The sequence below is a fragment of the Thalassophryne amazonica genome, chromosome 16 (genome assembly GCF_902500255.1).
Source record: "Thalassophryne amazonica chromosome 16, fThaAma1.1, whole genome shotgun sequence".
Taxonomy (NCBI): Eukaryota; Metazoa; Chordata; class Actinopteri; order Batrachoidiformes; family Batrachoididae; genus Thalassophryne; species Thalassophryne amazonica.
This window is the reverse complement of record NC_047118.1, coordinates 84,480,575-84,497,402: the sequence shown is the minus strand read 5'-3', so window position 1 is coordinate 84,497,402 and position 16,828 is coordinate 84,480,575.

Sequence of the window (16,828 nt, the reverse complement as noted above, 5' to 3'; positions counted from 1 at the left end):
CTGACTTGCACAGAATTATGTGCTTGTGAAGGAGGATGTGCAGAGTAGATGAATATATGACACATTTTGTTGCTTTAACATGTATATGTTTTAAGATATTTCACTGGTGTCCACCCCTTAAATAACCTAAAGATTGAGTGGGAGAAGTTTCATGCTTTCTTCAAAATGTCAACATTTGGCCCATTTGTGGCACCTTAGAACCTGTAGGGGAAACGGGGGCACAGTGAATCAGTAGCTATATCTGCAAAGCTACATATGTACAGTTGCATGTAAAAGTTTGGGCACCCCTGATGATTTCTATGATTTTCCTTTATAAATCATTGGTTGTTTGGATCAGCAATTTCACTTAAATACTCGTATATCATATAGTAGACAAACAGTGATATTTGATAAGTGAAACGAAGTTTATAGGATTTACAGAAAGTGTGCAATAATTACTTAAAATTAGGCAGGTGCATACATTTTGGCACCCCAACAGAAAAAAAATACATCAATTTTCAGTAGATCCTCCTTTTGTAGAAATAACAGCTTCTAAATGCTTCCTATAGCTTCCAATGAGAGTCTGGATTCTCGTTGAAGGTATTTTGGACCATTCTTCTTTACAAAACATCTCCAGTTCTGTCAGGTTTGTTGGTTTCTGAGCATGGACAGCCCACTTAAAATCACACCACAGATTTTCAGTAATATTCAGGTCTGGGGACTGAGATGGCCAGAACTAACTAGAATCTAACTAGAATCCATGTGACCCTCAACTTTAACAAGATTCCCAGTACCTGCACTGGCCACACAGCCACATAGCATGATGGAATCACCTCCAAATTTTACTGTAGGTAGCAAGTGTTTTTCTTGGAATGCTGTGTTCTTTTTCAGCCATGCATACCGCCCCTTGTTATGTCTAAATAACTCACTTTTACTTTCATCAGTCCACAGCACCTTATTCCAAAATGAAGCTGGCTTGTCCAATTGTGCTGTGGCGTGTACGCAGAAAAGGCTTCCTCTGCATTACAGCATCTCCTTGTGCAAAGTGCGCCATATAGTTGAATGATGCACAGAGACACTATCTGCAGCATGATCATTTTGTAGGTTTTTGGAGCAGGTCTGTGGGTTGACTATGACTGTTCTCACCATCCTTCACTTCAGTTTATCTGACATTTTTCTTGACCTGCCACTTCGGGCCTTAACTAGTACTGTGCCTGAGGTCTTCCATTTTCTCACTATGTTCCTCACAGTGGAAACTGACAGCTGAAATCTCTGAGATAGCTTTCTGTATCCTTCCCCTAAACCATGATGTTGAACAATCTTTGTTTTCAGGTCCTTTGAGAGTTGTTTAGAGGCTCCCATGTTGCCACTCATTAGAAGAGATGCAAAGAGGAGAAACATTTGCAAATGGCCACCTTAAATACCCTTTCTCATGATTGGATTCACCTCTGTAAGGAGGTCAAGGGTCAATGAACTTACCAAACCAATTTTGTGTTCCAGTAATTTGTGCTCAATGTGTTCAAATCAATAAAATGACAAGGGTGACCAAATTTATGCACCTGCCTAATTATGTTTAAATAATTATTGCACACTTTCAGTAAATACTAGAAACTTCATTTCACTTCTCAAATATCAGTGTGTTCATCTGTTATATTTAACTGAAATTTCTGATCTAGACAACCAATGATTTATAAAGGAAAATCATGAGAATTATCAGGGTCGCCCAAACGTTTGCATACAACTGTACTTGCAGCAGTTATGCCATATTTTTATGCATAAAGTCACCCCCTTATAAATTATTGTTTTGTTTTTGGATACATTAAGGGTAAAACTAAGTGGCAAGTGAAGTCAGTTTTTTCCTATCAAATTAAATTAAATTTTGTGGTGTCTTTGAATTTATTTCTCACAACAGAGGAAAGGTGGCCAGAATCAGTGTTTATACAGCTAAATAATAGTTCAGTGAGTCACAGGAAGGATAAATCTTCAAGTATTTTTTCAGTTTATACATTACATGTTTGAGTTTGTAAAGAAAAATGCAGACACTGCTATTTTTTGAACAGCCAAATATTCCTTTTTCTTCACTTTCTATAAATTAATAAATCTTATCCATCTTTCTTCATGTTTTTAGTTGGAATTGAATGTGTTGTGTTCCCAATGCATTTGTCTGTATGGAAATAAAAGGTGTTTTAAGGATTCTGACCTTTACTTGTTTTTTTTGTTTTTTTTTTTACACACACTGCTGTTATTATATGTGACCATAATTCCTAAACAGTTTTGTTCAACTGCTGGAATTAAAGCTAACAGTTGACACAACAATCACACCTTGACTGTTTCATATAGAATAGTCTTTATTGTCATTGTATGGGGAGTGTGTGTGTGTGTGTGTGGGGTGGGGCACATAACGAAATTGGGGACAACGAAATTTCAGCGATGTTTCAGGTCCATTGTGGTGTACAGAGGCGCCATGACAGAGCTTGTGGACCTGACTACTGCTCAGACTGAAATGTCTCATTACATCTTTACACTGTCCAAGCGGGTCTCAGAGCCAGAGCCTGTGGGCACCAACGAGGACAACATAATGAACCCCACATTCACAGAGAAGACAAAAACTCTTCTGCAAGGTGACCTCAGAAGGCTGACTGGAGCAGTCCTGTTGAGTGACAACTATACGCTGGATTTGTGCCTCGAGACAATCCTGTCTCAGAGGTCTGCAGACCATTCCTTTGACTCCATGCTTGGTTTGTGCTCTGATGTTCACTGTGGGACCTTTGTATGTAGACACGTGTGTGTCTTTCCAAATCATGTCCAATCAACTGAATTTACCCCAGGTGGACTCCAGTTAACTGTAGAAACATCTCATGATGATCAGTGGAAACAGGAGGCACCTGAGCTCAATTTGGAGCTTCATGTCAAAGGTTGTGAATACTTATGTACGTGTGATTTCATAGACATATTTTTTTTAACTGCAAAAACCTAAAAAACAAACAAATAAACCGCAAAACAAAACCTTTGTGAGCATTATCATTATGGGCTATTGTGTGTAGAATTTTGAGGGGAAAAATGAATTTCATCCATTTTGGAAGAAGGCTGTAACAACAACAACAAAAGGGTGGGGGAGTGAAGCACTGGGAATACTTTCTAGATGCACTCTATCTATCTATCTATCTATCTATCTATCTATCTATCTGTCTGTCTGTCTGTCTCTTGTGTGTGTGTGTGTGTTTGGTCTGCTGCCACTGTGACGATGACTTGGATGCGACAGAAAATGAAAGTTCATAATTACTGAAGAAACCAGTCACATGTTGCACTATTCTGAGTTCATGATGCACTTGTGTCTTTTGTGGACCAGGCTCACAGGCGGTGTAAGGCCGCTAGAGGGCACCATTGCCTTATAGACATATTTGTTCCATCCCCCTGTTCTGCAGTTGAGTTGACACAACTTTGGGCATATAGGAGGCTAAAACTGTCCAGTAGCATTATTTTTATTTAAAGATTTAATTTTTTTAATAGAATTTGACTGCAGAGTTACTTTGTTTGCTGTAAGTGCAAATCCAGTTGAAATCTGTTGTGGTTCTGTGAGTGTTGGGGTTTTAGTCTCTTGTCCCCTCTTTGTCTCTGCTTCTCACGTCTGTCCCCAGTTCCTATCTACTCTTATCTTATTTCTGCATGTTATGTCCTCACAGTTAATCCCAGAGTATCTACTCATATCTTCTTTCAGCTCTCGTCTCCTTGTTAGGTCATCACATAGTAGTCTCTGCATTTGTCTAGTTCCTTCAGTTTCTAGAAATGTCTGGCTTTCTGCTGCCATCTGGTGTTACCCTTTTATTATCTTCTGGTTCAGGTAACGTCTGAATGTTTACTGCCCTCTGGTGTTCTCTTAAATTCCCTACACATCATCAGTCTACAGTTTTTCTCAGTCGCTTTGGTGCATTTCTCACCACACAATTTACATTTGCACCACTGCTAAGGCGTTTCTCAAAACAAATAGTGCAAGCTGCAAAACATAGTAGATAACCTGCAAAAGTGAGTCACTTCATCAAAATAGGTTGTCCATCCCTCAAAAGCAAGTCACTTGCTCAAAATGGGTATTTCATTCTTCAAAAGCAAGTATTTAATTCAATGAAAGTGTCAGTGATGTCAAAATGTCAAGTCCTGACACCAGCATCTTTGAACAATCAAGTCAAATGGCTTGAACATGTTTTCATTGTGACAGTTCACTCCGGAAGTGTTTCCTAATGCGAAATAAAAAGTTACATTTTTGTATTTTTACTTAAAAATGCTCAAGGCTGCATTATATACCATTTATGGCATTTTGAAAACTAAAGTAAAATTATACAAGACACTGAATATGCATTTTTCACATTTTACTTTACAGTATATGCCCTTTGCAATTCTACTGTAATGTGTTCACAGCATTGTGCAAAAGAAAAAATAAAATAATAAAACATTTATAACAAACATAAATTCCCTTTGAGAATTTATGTTCATGGGCACATTGTACAGTTGTTTCATGTACATTTCAGTCCTTCTGAGGACTCGGTCTGTGGTTGCAATTGATATGTGTTGTGTGTTGGGGGGCTTGGCTGGAAACTGTTTTGTGGTTTTTGTGTTTGTTTTCCTTCCCAGGTGGTTTGGGGCTGATCTCTGGGGAGAATGTGCTGCAGAAGAGTCTCTCACCTCTGTCACGGTGATCTGCTGCACCTGTTGCACTCACGTGCGAGTCTCTAATCAGGACGATCTTTGACACCTGTGACATTCACGTGCAGTTCTGAGGACTCTCAGCTGGTACCAATGAAGAGATGAAGAACTGCATTTAAGACAGCAGTAATCTGGGCTTAATTGCCGGAGAATACGACCGTGTGACGACTGTTTGAGGACGCTGAGGGCCGCTCCAGAATCTGACATTGCGTCTGTGAAGGAGGACGAGGGTGAGAGGCAAGCGCTGTCAGCACACGTCAGAGGTGATTATCCCTTAAAAGCTTATCTGTGAATATAATGTGGCGTTTTTGCGCAGCTAAATTTAAGTATTGAAGAAAATTGTCTCGTTTGCTCCTCGCGGCTGTGGCGTGCGGATTGATAATCCTCCACAAGCTGTGAGCAGCTGTTCTTCTGAATTAAGTCTGAAATCAGACCTGAACGTGTTGCTGATAAGTGTGCCTCTAAATAGTTTTTCTTGCTAAAAGTACTGAATAACCTTACCTCTGTTCCTCCTTCGCAGAGTACAGTCTTGGGAAAAGCCACCTGGGGGGGTGTCAGCGGAGCTCCTGAGTCCAGAACATTTGGGCTCCGATCCGTTGAGGCGCTGGGAGAGCGCGCCACCTCTTCACCCCACCAGACTTATTTATTTTGTATTGCACAGTGGGAAAAAAATTAATTTGTTTCTTTTGGAACTGCTTCTGGTTATTTAGCGCTGGGTTCAGTCAGACGCTGGACCGCTCCTCAATCTGCGTCCAGACCATAACAGATATGGATTGAATATTTCCAAAAAAGTTGTCATTTAGCACCGCACTTTGTATTTCTCTGTCTTATGACATTGTTTGCATCCATCATTGCACAAATGCCTTCTTCTTGCTGCAGAGTAAAAAGGGGACCTCTTCCACCTCTGCGAGGTTGTCTTGTGGTGCAGAATAAAAGTCTAGTAAATATGGCAGATCTTTACAGTACTATAGTACGACAATACTGTTCTACATTATGACACTACAACACAATATACTACACCAAATCTATGCTTCAATAAAGTTGTAAGTCTACATGTAAAATATTACATGGTTATGTCCCAATGCAAGCCTCATGTATGACAGTAGTGCAGAGCAGATTGGTTAGTGCTGAATTACTCTGTTAAAGTACAGAAGCTTGAATCTTCGACTGGACTGGGTTGCTTGATGCGAGGACGTTTCGCTTCAAATCGCAGAAGCCTCCTCAGCTAAAATTCTTGCTCTGGTAGTCTGACTTCTGTCTGACCCTTACATATATATATATATATGTAAAGTGTTTGACACATTTTGATAACATGTTCAACATTTTTGAGTGGAATGACTCAAGCAATGAAACGAGGACTATTAGTTGTAAAGAGAAGTACTATTCAGCCTTTACAAGAATAGTTTATTTTGACGGACATGACAAAAACAAGTTAAAAGTGATCAAACTGCAGAGATTTGTATGTACTCAGTTGCTACATGTCCAAAAGCATGTGCACTTTGATGAAATGAACATGAAACTGCCACTCGGTTGTGCTCAAATGACTAAATGTTGTGGAAGTTGCACTAACTGTTGTACAAAGTTTAATACTGTTGTGAGAAATGCACCAAAGCGATTGAGGAAAAACTGTAAGTGCACCTGCTTGTGTCTGCAACAATTAAGGCTGGATATACGAGGTCTGTCCGTAAAGTATAGGTCCTTTTTATTTGTTTCAAAAACTATATGGATTTCATTCATATGTTTTTACGTCAGACATGCTTGAACCCTCGTGCACATGCGTGAGTTTTTCCACGCCTGTCGGTGACGTCATTCGCCTGTGAGCACTCCTTGTGGGAGGAGTCGTCCAGCCCCTCGTCGGAATTCCTTTGTCTGAGACGTTGCTGAGAGACTGGCGCTTTGTTTGATCAAAATTTTTTCTAAACCTGTGAGACACATCGAAGTGGACATGGTTCGAAAAATTAAGCTGGTTTTCAGTGAAAATTTTAACAGCTGATGAGAGATTTTGGGGTGATTCTGTCGCTTTAAGGACTTTTCACGGTGCGAGACGTCGTGCAGCGCTCTCAGGCAGCGTCATCAGCCTGTTTCAAGCTGAAAACCTCCACATTTCAGGCTCTATTGATCCAGGACGTCGTGAGAGAACAGAGACGTTTCAGAAGAAGTCGGTTTCAGCATTTTATCTGGATATTCCACTGTTAAAGGAGATTTTTTTAATGAAAGACGTGCGGACGGGTCCGCGCGTCGGGACGCAGCCGACGCGGCGCGGCGGCACAGGAAAAACACCTCCATGTTGATAACCATTTGTTAAAATCCAGTTGGCTTTTGATGGCTTTCAGTGGAGTGAGTATATGAGAAATTGTTTATCAGCTGGAGATGTTCCAGCTTGTCCTTAAGGCTTCCAGCAGAGGTGTTTTTCCTGTGATGAAGCGTCGCGGCGGCTGCGAGCCGACGCTGCAATCCGCCCGCACGTCTTTCATTAAAAAAATCTCCTTTAACAGTGGAATATCCGGATAAAATGCTGAAACCGACTTCTTCTGAAACTTCTCTGTTCTCTCACGACGTCCTGGATCAATAGAGCCTGAAATGTGGAGGTTTTAAGCTTGAAACAGGCTGACGACGGCGCCTGAGAGCGCTGCGCGACGTCTCGCACCGTGAAAAGTCCTTAAAGTGACAGAATCACCTCAAAATCTCTCATCAGCTGTTAAAATTTTCACTGAAAACCAGCTTAATTTTTCGAACCATGTCCACTTCGATGTGTCTCACAGGTTTAGAAAAAATTTTGATCAAACAAAGCGCCAGTCTCTCAGCAACTTCTCAGACAAAGGAATTCCGACGAGGGGCTGGACGACTCCTGCCACAAGGAGTGCTCACAGGCGAATGACGTCACCGACAGGCGTGGAAAAACTCACGCATGCGCACGAGGGTTCAAGCATGTCTGACGTAAAAACATATGAATGAAATCCATATAGTTTTTGAAAAAAATAAAAAGGACCTATACTTTACGGACAGACCTCGTATATGGTGACTCCTGCTTGGCCTTAGTTGTGGGTCCACTGCGTTTATGCATGTTTGAGTGTGTGTTTATGGTGTCTAATAATGTGACAGCTTCCTTTCCAGGGTGTTTCCTGTTTACCAGTTTTGGTATTGAGTATGATTTTGGTTTTGCACTCTGGAATTGAACTCATTGCTGAGAAGAAAAGATTTTCTGAGTTAACTCTGTTCTCTGGGTTTGAACTTTTGGTTAAGAAGAAAAGACTTTGGTTAAAACTTGTCTTTGAGTTTGTATTCTACACATTCTTCTGTTGTACGAACTCTGAGGTTTTACTTTGAAGCAGCTTCTCCAGTTTGTTGTTCCTGAGATGATTCCCACCTCTGAAGCCAGACTTCTCAGTTTGCACTCCTTTTACGAAGAAGAAAATTCAAGTTTACTTCTGTTTGTGTTTGACACTTGGCTCCCTTGAAGAATGAACACTTCTAAGTTTGAACTCTGGTTTTGACACTCACCTGCCTTGAAGGAAGGAGCTCTGTTCCTGTTGAGTTCACCATCTTTGAAGAAGAGAGTCTCCTTGGTTTATTTTTGTCTGTGTTTGGAAACTCTCCCATCTTCAGAAGAAGACTCTGTAGCCTCTCCACTCTGGCATGATGATCCTTCAGTTTGGCTGCACCAGTTTCTGAGGACTTCCTCCACCCGTTTTGTCTCCACCCTTGACTGGTTCTTCTCATTTGTGTTTAGTAAAACTGCTTTAACACCACCCTCTGTCTGAGCTGAACTGCATCCTGGGGTTCTACTCCATCCGCCTTAGTCCTGGTTCCAGTTAGCAGCCATAATCCCGAACCTTAACAGAAATCAATCATTCAAAGCTGTATTATTAAATTTGGCACCTAAACCTGTCAGATCCGGTAATGGGCAGCTTGTTCATGAGGGCGATTTGGGCGATGCACTGTGAAACAGGAAAAGCAGGGATTTTTTTTCCTTCTGTCTGAGTTTAGCCCTGGTCCAGTTATGATCATTAAATGGACTATATTTATATTGCACTTTTCCATCTGCATCAGATGCTCAAAGCGCTTTACAATAATGGCTCACATTCACCCCAGTGTGAGGCTGCTGCCATGCAAGGCGCTCACTACACACCGGGAGCAGCTGGGGTATTAAGGACCTTGCCCAAGGGCTCTTCGTGATTATCCGGTCAGGCTGGGGATTTGAATCAAGGATCCTCTGGTCTCAAGCCCAACGCTTAACCACTAGATCATCACCTCCCCCCAGACCATTTGATCTGCCTGTGACTGTCTTTGTCCAGTCAGGTCCCACCCATTCTTGTGTGTTTTCAGTCAGGTTGAAAATTGAACCATCCATCCCTCTCACACGCTCATGTAAATTTAATATTTTTTACATAACAGGTCTTTCAATGTATCTCTTTTTGTTCTGGGTGCGAGCAGCACGTAGTGGGCTGTGATATCCATCAGTGCTGTGTAAATGCACTAAACGCAAACTAAATAATTTTTGTTTGTTCCTGGATGGTTTTGAAAATGACTATTTTTTAGGATTGAACTGACTGCATTCTTGAGGTTAGCAGTGTCTCATTAAAAAAAGCTTATAAAATGCATTCCTTACTTACATTATACAGTAATAAACAATGCACATTTTAAAAAGTTTCATTGCAAAGCACCATTGGGAACAATTAGCCCCCCCCAAAAAAAGTTTATCATCTTTGACATCAGAAAAAGGTGATGGGGGGAATTTTTATTCCTTAGATACAGAGAATAAACAATACAGTAAAATTATGAAGTTGGCAAAGTCTTCTAGTAATATGAATTAACTTATGGCACTCTGTTCACGTCATACGCGAGGATTCACAGCCCTGGTTCTTCTTTCCTGAAACTTGTGGCCATCAGCAAGACAAGCTTTTTTTAATTGAACACAATAAAACAATATAGGAAAATGTACATCTTCTCATAGGGACTACACACTTTCATACAATCAAAGTGTTGTCAAAATACAGAGAAATATGTAGTAAGAATTACAAAACAAAAAGAAGAAATAAAATGTGAGGACGACCTACACTGCAAAAAACTGATCAGGATTAATAGTGGCGCAGATATGTGCAACATCTGAGGGAATCGTGACTTTGACAATAAAAACATGAAATTTGGCAGTTAGAGCATACCAAACATCATCATTTTGGTTACCCTCTCTACTGGCCTCTACTGGTGGTTGGCTCTCACTGCGGTATTGTATCACTTCCTGTTCCGGAGCACAGCGGTGTTTTTCTGTATCTGTTAGCTGTTTAATCTGCGCAGTTAGAGTGATCTAGTTAACTAGATAACGATTTGTTTCACAGTGTAATCTTCATGTGCCTTAACGAAAGCACTCCCTCTGCTGAATCACCTCTAAATTATTTACACATTATTCACTTTGTGTGTTTTTAAGAATCGGCTAGCTTAGCACAGCTACTAGCTCTTAGCCGGTTTAGCATGGCGGCTTCTCCTGTCTCTCCCGCACTTCTCTGCTCTGGGTGTGAAATGTTTAGTTATTCCTCAGCCTCCTTTAGCAGTAATGGTACTTGTAATAAGTGTAGCTTATTCGTAGCTTTGGAGGCCAGGCTGGGCGAATTGGAGACTCGGCTCAACACCTTGGAAAATCCTACAGCTAGCCAGGCCCCTGTAGTCGGTGCGGACCAAGGTAGCTTAGCCGCTGTTAGTTCCCCTCCAGCAGATCCCGAGCAGCCGGGAAAGCAGGCCGACTGGGTGACTGTGAGGAGGAAGCGTAGTCCTAAACAGAAGCCCCATGTACACCGCCAACCCGTTCACATTTCTAACCGTTTTTCCCCACTCGGCGACACACCCACCGAGGATCAAACTCTGGTTATTGGTGACTCTGTTTTGAGAAATGTGAAGTTAGCGACACCAGCAACCATAGTCAATTGTCTTCTGGGGACCAGAGCAGGCGGCATCGAAGGAAATTTGAGACTGCTGGCTAAGGCTAAACGTAAATTTGGTAAGATTGTAATTCACGTTGGCAGTAATGACACCCGGTTACGCCAATCGGAGGTCACTAAAATTAACATTGAATCTGTGTGTAACTTTACAAAAACAATGTTGGACTCTGTAGTTTTCTCTGGGCCCCTCTCTGACATGTTTAGCCGCATGTTCTCCTTGAATTGCCGGCTGTCTGAGTGGTGTCCAAAAAATGAGGTGGGCTTCATAGATAATTGGCAAAGCTTCTGGGGAAAACCTGGTCTTGTTAGGAGAGACGGCATCCATCCCACTTTGGATGGAGCAGCTCTCATTTCTCATTTAGTAAATGATATAATAATTGATCAACATATTGATTTATTCTGCCTTACAGAAAGCTGGTTACAGCAGGATGAATATGTTAGTTTAAATGAGTCAACATCCCCGAGTCACACTAACTGTCAGAACGCTCGTAGCACAGGCCGAGGGGGAGGATTAGCAGCAATCTTCCATTCCATCTTATTAATTAATCAAAAACCCAGACAGAGCTTTAATTCATTTGAAAGCTTGACTCTTAGTCTTGTCCATCCAAATTGGAAGTCCCAAAAACCAGTTTTATTTGTTGTTATCTATCGTCCACCTGGTCGTTACTGTGAGTTTCTCTGTGAATTTCCGGACCTTTTGTCTGACTTAGTGCTTAGCTCAGATAAGATAATTATAGTGGGCGATTTTAACATCCACATAGATGCTGAGAATGACAGTCTCAACACTGCATTTAATCTATTGTTAGACTCGATTGGCTTTGCTCAAAATGTAAATGAGTCCACCCACCACTTTAATCATACCTTAGATCTTCTTCTGACTTATGGTATGTGTTGTGTGGGCCGCTGAAGAGGAGGTACTGCTGGCCCACCACCACCAGATGGCGCCCTGCTTGGAGTGCGGGCTTCAAGCACGATAGGGCGTCAGAGCAACGGAGAGTGACAGCTGTCATTCATCATCTGCACCAGCTGTCACTCATTTTCCACATCACCATAAAAGCCGGACTACAACTCCACCTCCCCGCCGAGAAATCAGCAACCAAGAGGTAACCTTCTCTGCGGTAATTTCTCTGCTAACTAAACTCTTCTTTGCAGCCGTTTGCCCTGTGGTGTACTTATCAGAGCTGGAGTAAGAGCGTGACCGTGACGACTTCGCATCACGCTCCATAGCAGATAAGCGGTTACACAGGAGCTGCACGAGTGTGTGATTGGAAGTGGAGGTGCTCCCTCCTTACAGAACATTGACTGTGAGTGGACTACTGAGTGTGCGGATTCACACTCACCTGGATTTTCTCTGTTCTCTGCCAGCAGTACCAGGGTCGACAGCCGAAGGCAGAGGCCACCTGGGGACTCGGGACTTGGCGGCTCTGGTGTTCTTCAGGCCCGTTGGTGGTGGAAGCTGTGTGGGAATCGGCTCTTCTCTCGCCAGAGGTCTTCTATCTTCGAGCCTGCCCACACGTCACCTGGTGTATAATCGGCAATCCAAATTTCTGTCTGTATTCCGTTGTGTGTTTCCACAACATTAAATTGTTACTTGTTGGCTTATCCATTGTCCGTTCCTTAGCGCCCCCTGTTGTGGGTCCGTGTCACGACACCTTCCCAACAGTATGGAAATTGAAGACTTAACAGTATTCCCTGAAAACCCCCTTCTGTCTGATCATTTCTTAATAACATTTACATTTACTCTGATGGACTACCCAGCAGTGGGGAATAAGTTTCATTACAGTAGAAGTCTTTCAGAAAGCGCTGTAACTAAGTTTAAGGATATGATTCCTTCTTTATGTTCTCCAATGCCATATACCAACACAGTGCAGAGTAGCTACCTAAACTCTGTGAGTGAGATAGATTATTTCGTCAATAGTTTTACATCCTCATTGAGGACAACTTTGGATGTTGTAGCTCCTCTGAAAAAGAGAGCCTTAAATCAGAAGTGCCTGACTCCATGGTATAACTCACAAACTCGCAGCTTAAAGCAGATAACCTGTAAGTTGGAGAGGAAATGGCGTCTCACTAATTTAGAAGATCTTCAATTTGCATGGAAAAAGAGTCTGTTGCTCTATAAAAAAGCCCTCCGTAAAGCTAGGACATCTTACTACTCATTACTTATTGAAGAAAATAAGAACAACCCCAGGTTTCTTTTCAGCACTGTAGCCAGGCTGACAAAGAGTCAGAGCTCTATTGAGCTGAGTATTCCTTTAACTTTAACTAGTAATGACTTCATGACTTTCTTTGCTAATAAAATTTTAACTATTAGAGAAAAAATTACTCATAACCATCCCAAAGACATATCGTTATCTTTGGCTGCTTTCAGTGATGCCGGTATTTGGTTAGACTCTTTCTCTCCGATTGTTCTGTCTGAGTTATTTTCATTAGTTACTTCCTCCAAACCATCAACATGTCTATTAGACCCCATTCCTACCAGGCTGCTCAAGGAAGCCCTGACATTAATTAATGCTTCGATCTTAAATATGATCAATCTATCTTTATTAGTTGGCTATGTACCACAGGCTTTTAAGGTGGCAGTAATTAAACCATTACTTAAAAAGCCATCACTTGACCCAGCTATCTTAGACTCTAAGATAGCTGGGTCATGCTATCTTAGGCAGTATTATTAGACAGCATTGCTTAAATTTTCATTGTTACGCAGATGATACCCAGCTTTATCTATCCATGAAGCCAGAGGACACACACCAATTAGCTAAACTGCAGGAATGTCTTACAGACATAAAGACATGGATGACCTCTAATTTCCTGCTTTTAAACTCAGATAAAACTGAAGTTATTGTACTTGGCCCCACAAATCTTAGAAACATGGTGTCTAACCAGATCCTTACTCTGGATGGCATTACCCTGACCTCTAGTAATACTGTGAGAAATCTTGGAGTCATTTTTGATCAGGATATGTCCTTCAATGCGCATATTAAGCAAATATGTAGGACTGCTTTTTTGCATTTGCAAAGGTCTTGTCTCAGAGTGATGCTGAAAAACTAATTCATGCATTTATTTCCTCTAGGCTGGACTATTCTAAAGAAGGAATCATATCCTTAAACCTAGTTACAGCGCTTTCTGAAAGACTTCTAGTGTAATGAAACTTATTCCCCACTGCTGGGTAGTCCATTAAAGTAAATGTAAATGTTATTAAGAAATGATCAGACAGAAGGGAGTTTTCAGGGAATACTATTAAGTCTTCTATTTCCATACCATAAGTCAGAACAAGATCTAAGATATGATTAAAGTGGTGGGTGGACTCATTTACATTTTGAGCAAAGCCAATTGAGTCTAATAATAGATTAAATGCAGTGTTGAGGCTGTCATTCTCAGCATCTGTGTGGATGTTAAAATCGCCCACTATAATTATCTTATCTGAGCTAAGCACTAAGTCAGACAAAAGGTCTGAAAATTCACAGAGAAACTCACAGTAATGACCAGGTGGACGATAGATAATAACAAATAAAACTGGTTTTTGGGACTTCCAATTTGGATGGACAAGACTAAGAGTCAAGCTTTCAAATGAATTAAAGCTCTGTCTGGGTTTTTGATTAATTAATAAGCTGGAATGGAAGATTGCTGCTAATCCTCCGCCTCGGCCCATGCTACGAGCGTTCTGACAGTTAGTGTGACTCGGGGGTGTTGACTCATTTAAACTAACATATTCATCCTGCTGTAACCAGGTTTCTGTAAGGCAGAATAAATCAATATGTTGATCAATTATTATATCATTTACCAACAGGGACTTAGAAGAGAGAGACCTAATGTTTAATAGACCACATTTAACTGTTTTAGTCTGTGGTGCAGTTGAAGGTGCTATATTATTTTTTCTTTTTGAATTTTTATGTTTAAATAGATTTTTGCTGGTTATTGGTAGTCTGGGAGCAGGCACCGTCTCTACGGGGATGGGGTAATGAGGGGATGGCAGGGGGAGAGAAGCTGCAGAGAGGTGTGTAAGACTACAACTCTGCTTCCTGGTCCCAACCCTGGATAGTCACGGTTTGGAGGATTTAAGAAAATTGGCCAGATTTCTAGAAATGAGAGCTGCTCCATCCAAAGTGGGATGGATGCCGTCTCTCCTAACAAGACCAGGTTTTCCCCAGAAGCTTTGCCAATTATCTATGAAGCCCACCTCATTTTTTGGACACCACTCAGACAGCCAGCAATTCAAGGAGAACATGCGGCTAAACATGTCACTCCCGGTCCGATTGGGGAGGGGCCCAGAGAAAACTACAGAGTCCGACATTGTTTTTGCAAAGTTACACACCGATTTAATGTTAATTTTAGTGACCTCCGATTGGCGTAACCAGGTGTCATTACTGCCGACGTGAATTACAATCTTACCAAATTTACGCTTAGCCTTAGCCAGCAGTTTCAAATTTCCTTCAATGTCGCCTGCTCTGGCCCCCGGAAGACAATTGACTATGGTTGCTGGTGTCGCTAACTTCACATTTCTCAAAACAGAGTCGCCAATAACCAGAGTTTGATCCTCAGCGGGTGTGTCGTTGAGTGGGGAAAAACGGTTAGAAATGTGAACGGGTTGGTGGTGTACACGGGGCTTCTGTTTAGAACTAAGCTTCCTCCTCACAGTCACCCAGTCGGCCTGCTTTCCCGGCTGCTCGGGATTAGCCAGAGGGGAACTAACGGCGGCTAAGCTACCTTACCTTATAAAATTGATTGATTGATTGATTACCAAACAGATCATTTTTGGTTACCAAACAGATCATTTTTGGCTATAGCAGCATCGCAGAGGTGGCCATTTTCCAAGATGGCTGCCATGGGTTGTGGTTTTATCAGTTGCTCAGGCTCTAGACCATCAAGGCTCTTGATATTGGTGGCTAATCCAACATATTCAAGGATGAGGAATGCATGAGTGCTGTTTACAACATGCTAGCACCTACGTAACAACATATGGCTAGCATTCAGGTAATTAAATAAGAGTAAATCCATTACAATATGTAATATTAGTGATATATGTTTTTGAACTGTGACTAATGAGTACAACACATTACACATTGTAAGTCATTATTATCAGGTTGTCCTAAAAGTTCCCCGAAAAGCCTTCAGTTAATTCAAAATGCTGCAGCTAGAGTACTAACGGGGACTAGAAGGAGAGAGCATATCTCACCCATATTGGCCTCTCTTCATTGGCTTCCTGTTAATTCTAGAATAGAATTTAAAATTCTTCTTCTTACTTATAAGGTTTTGAATAATCAGGTCCCATCTTATCTTAGGGACCTCGTAGTACCATATCACCCCAATAGAGCGCTTCGCCCTCAGACTGCAGGCTTACTTGTAGTTCCTAGGGTTTGTAAGAGTAGAATGGGAGGCAGAGCCTTCAGCTTTCAGGCTCCTCTCCTGTGGAACCAGCTCCCAATTCAGATCAGGGAGACAGACACCCTCTCTACTTTTAAGATTAGGCTTAAAACTTTCCTTTTTGCTAAAGCTTATAGTTAGGGCTGGATCAGGTGACCCTGAACCATCCCTTAGTTATGCTGCTATAGACGTAGACTGCTGGGGGGTTCCCATGATGCACTGTTTCTTTCTCTTTTTGCTCTGTATGCACCACTCTGCATTTAATCATTAGTGATCGATCTCTGCTCCCCTCCACAGCATGTCTTTTCCTGGTTCTCTCCCTCAGCCCCAACCAGTCCCAGCAGAAGACTGCCCCTCCCTGAGCCTGGTTCTGCTGGAGGTTTCTTCCTGTTAAAAGGGAGTTTTTCCTTCCCACTGTAGCCAAGTGCTTGCTCACAGGGGGTCGTTTTGACCATTGGGGTTTTACATAATTATTGTATGGCTTTGCCTTACAATATAAAGCGCCTTGGGGCAACTGTTTGTTGTGATTTGGCGCTATATAAAAAAAAAAAACAAAAAAAAAAACAACACAGTACCCTACTTCCCAATGTTTCATTAATTCCTATTTACAAGAATTATCCAGTAGAGGGAGCTCTAAAAATAGTCTGACCTGTTCAAGCTTTTTGCCATCCACTATTCTCTGCAGTAAGACTTGTTGGCGCAAATTTGATGCAACATATGAGCATTTTTCTCAATGCTATACAATGAACATGTGAAAGTTTTGAATTAAATGCATTTATATGAGCACTATGCTTATTAATCCTCATTATTAAGATAGACTACTACTCAGCTAGAAGCATCTACAAAACAGATCAGTG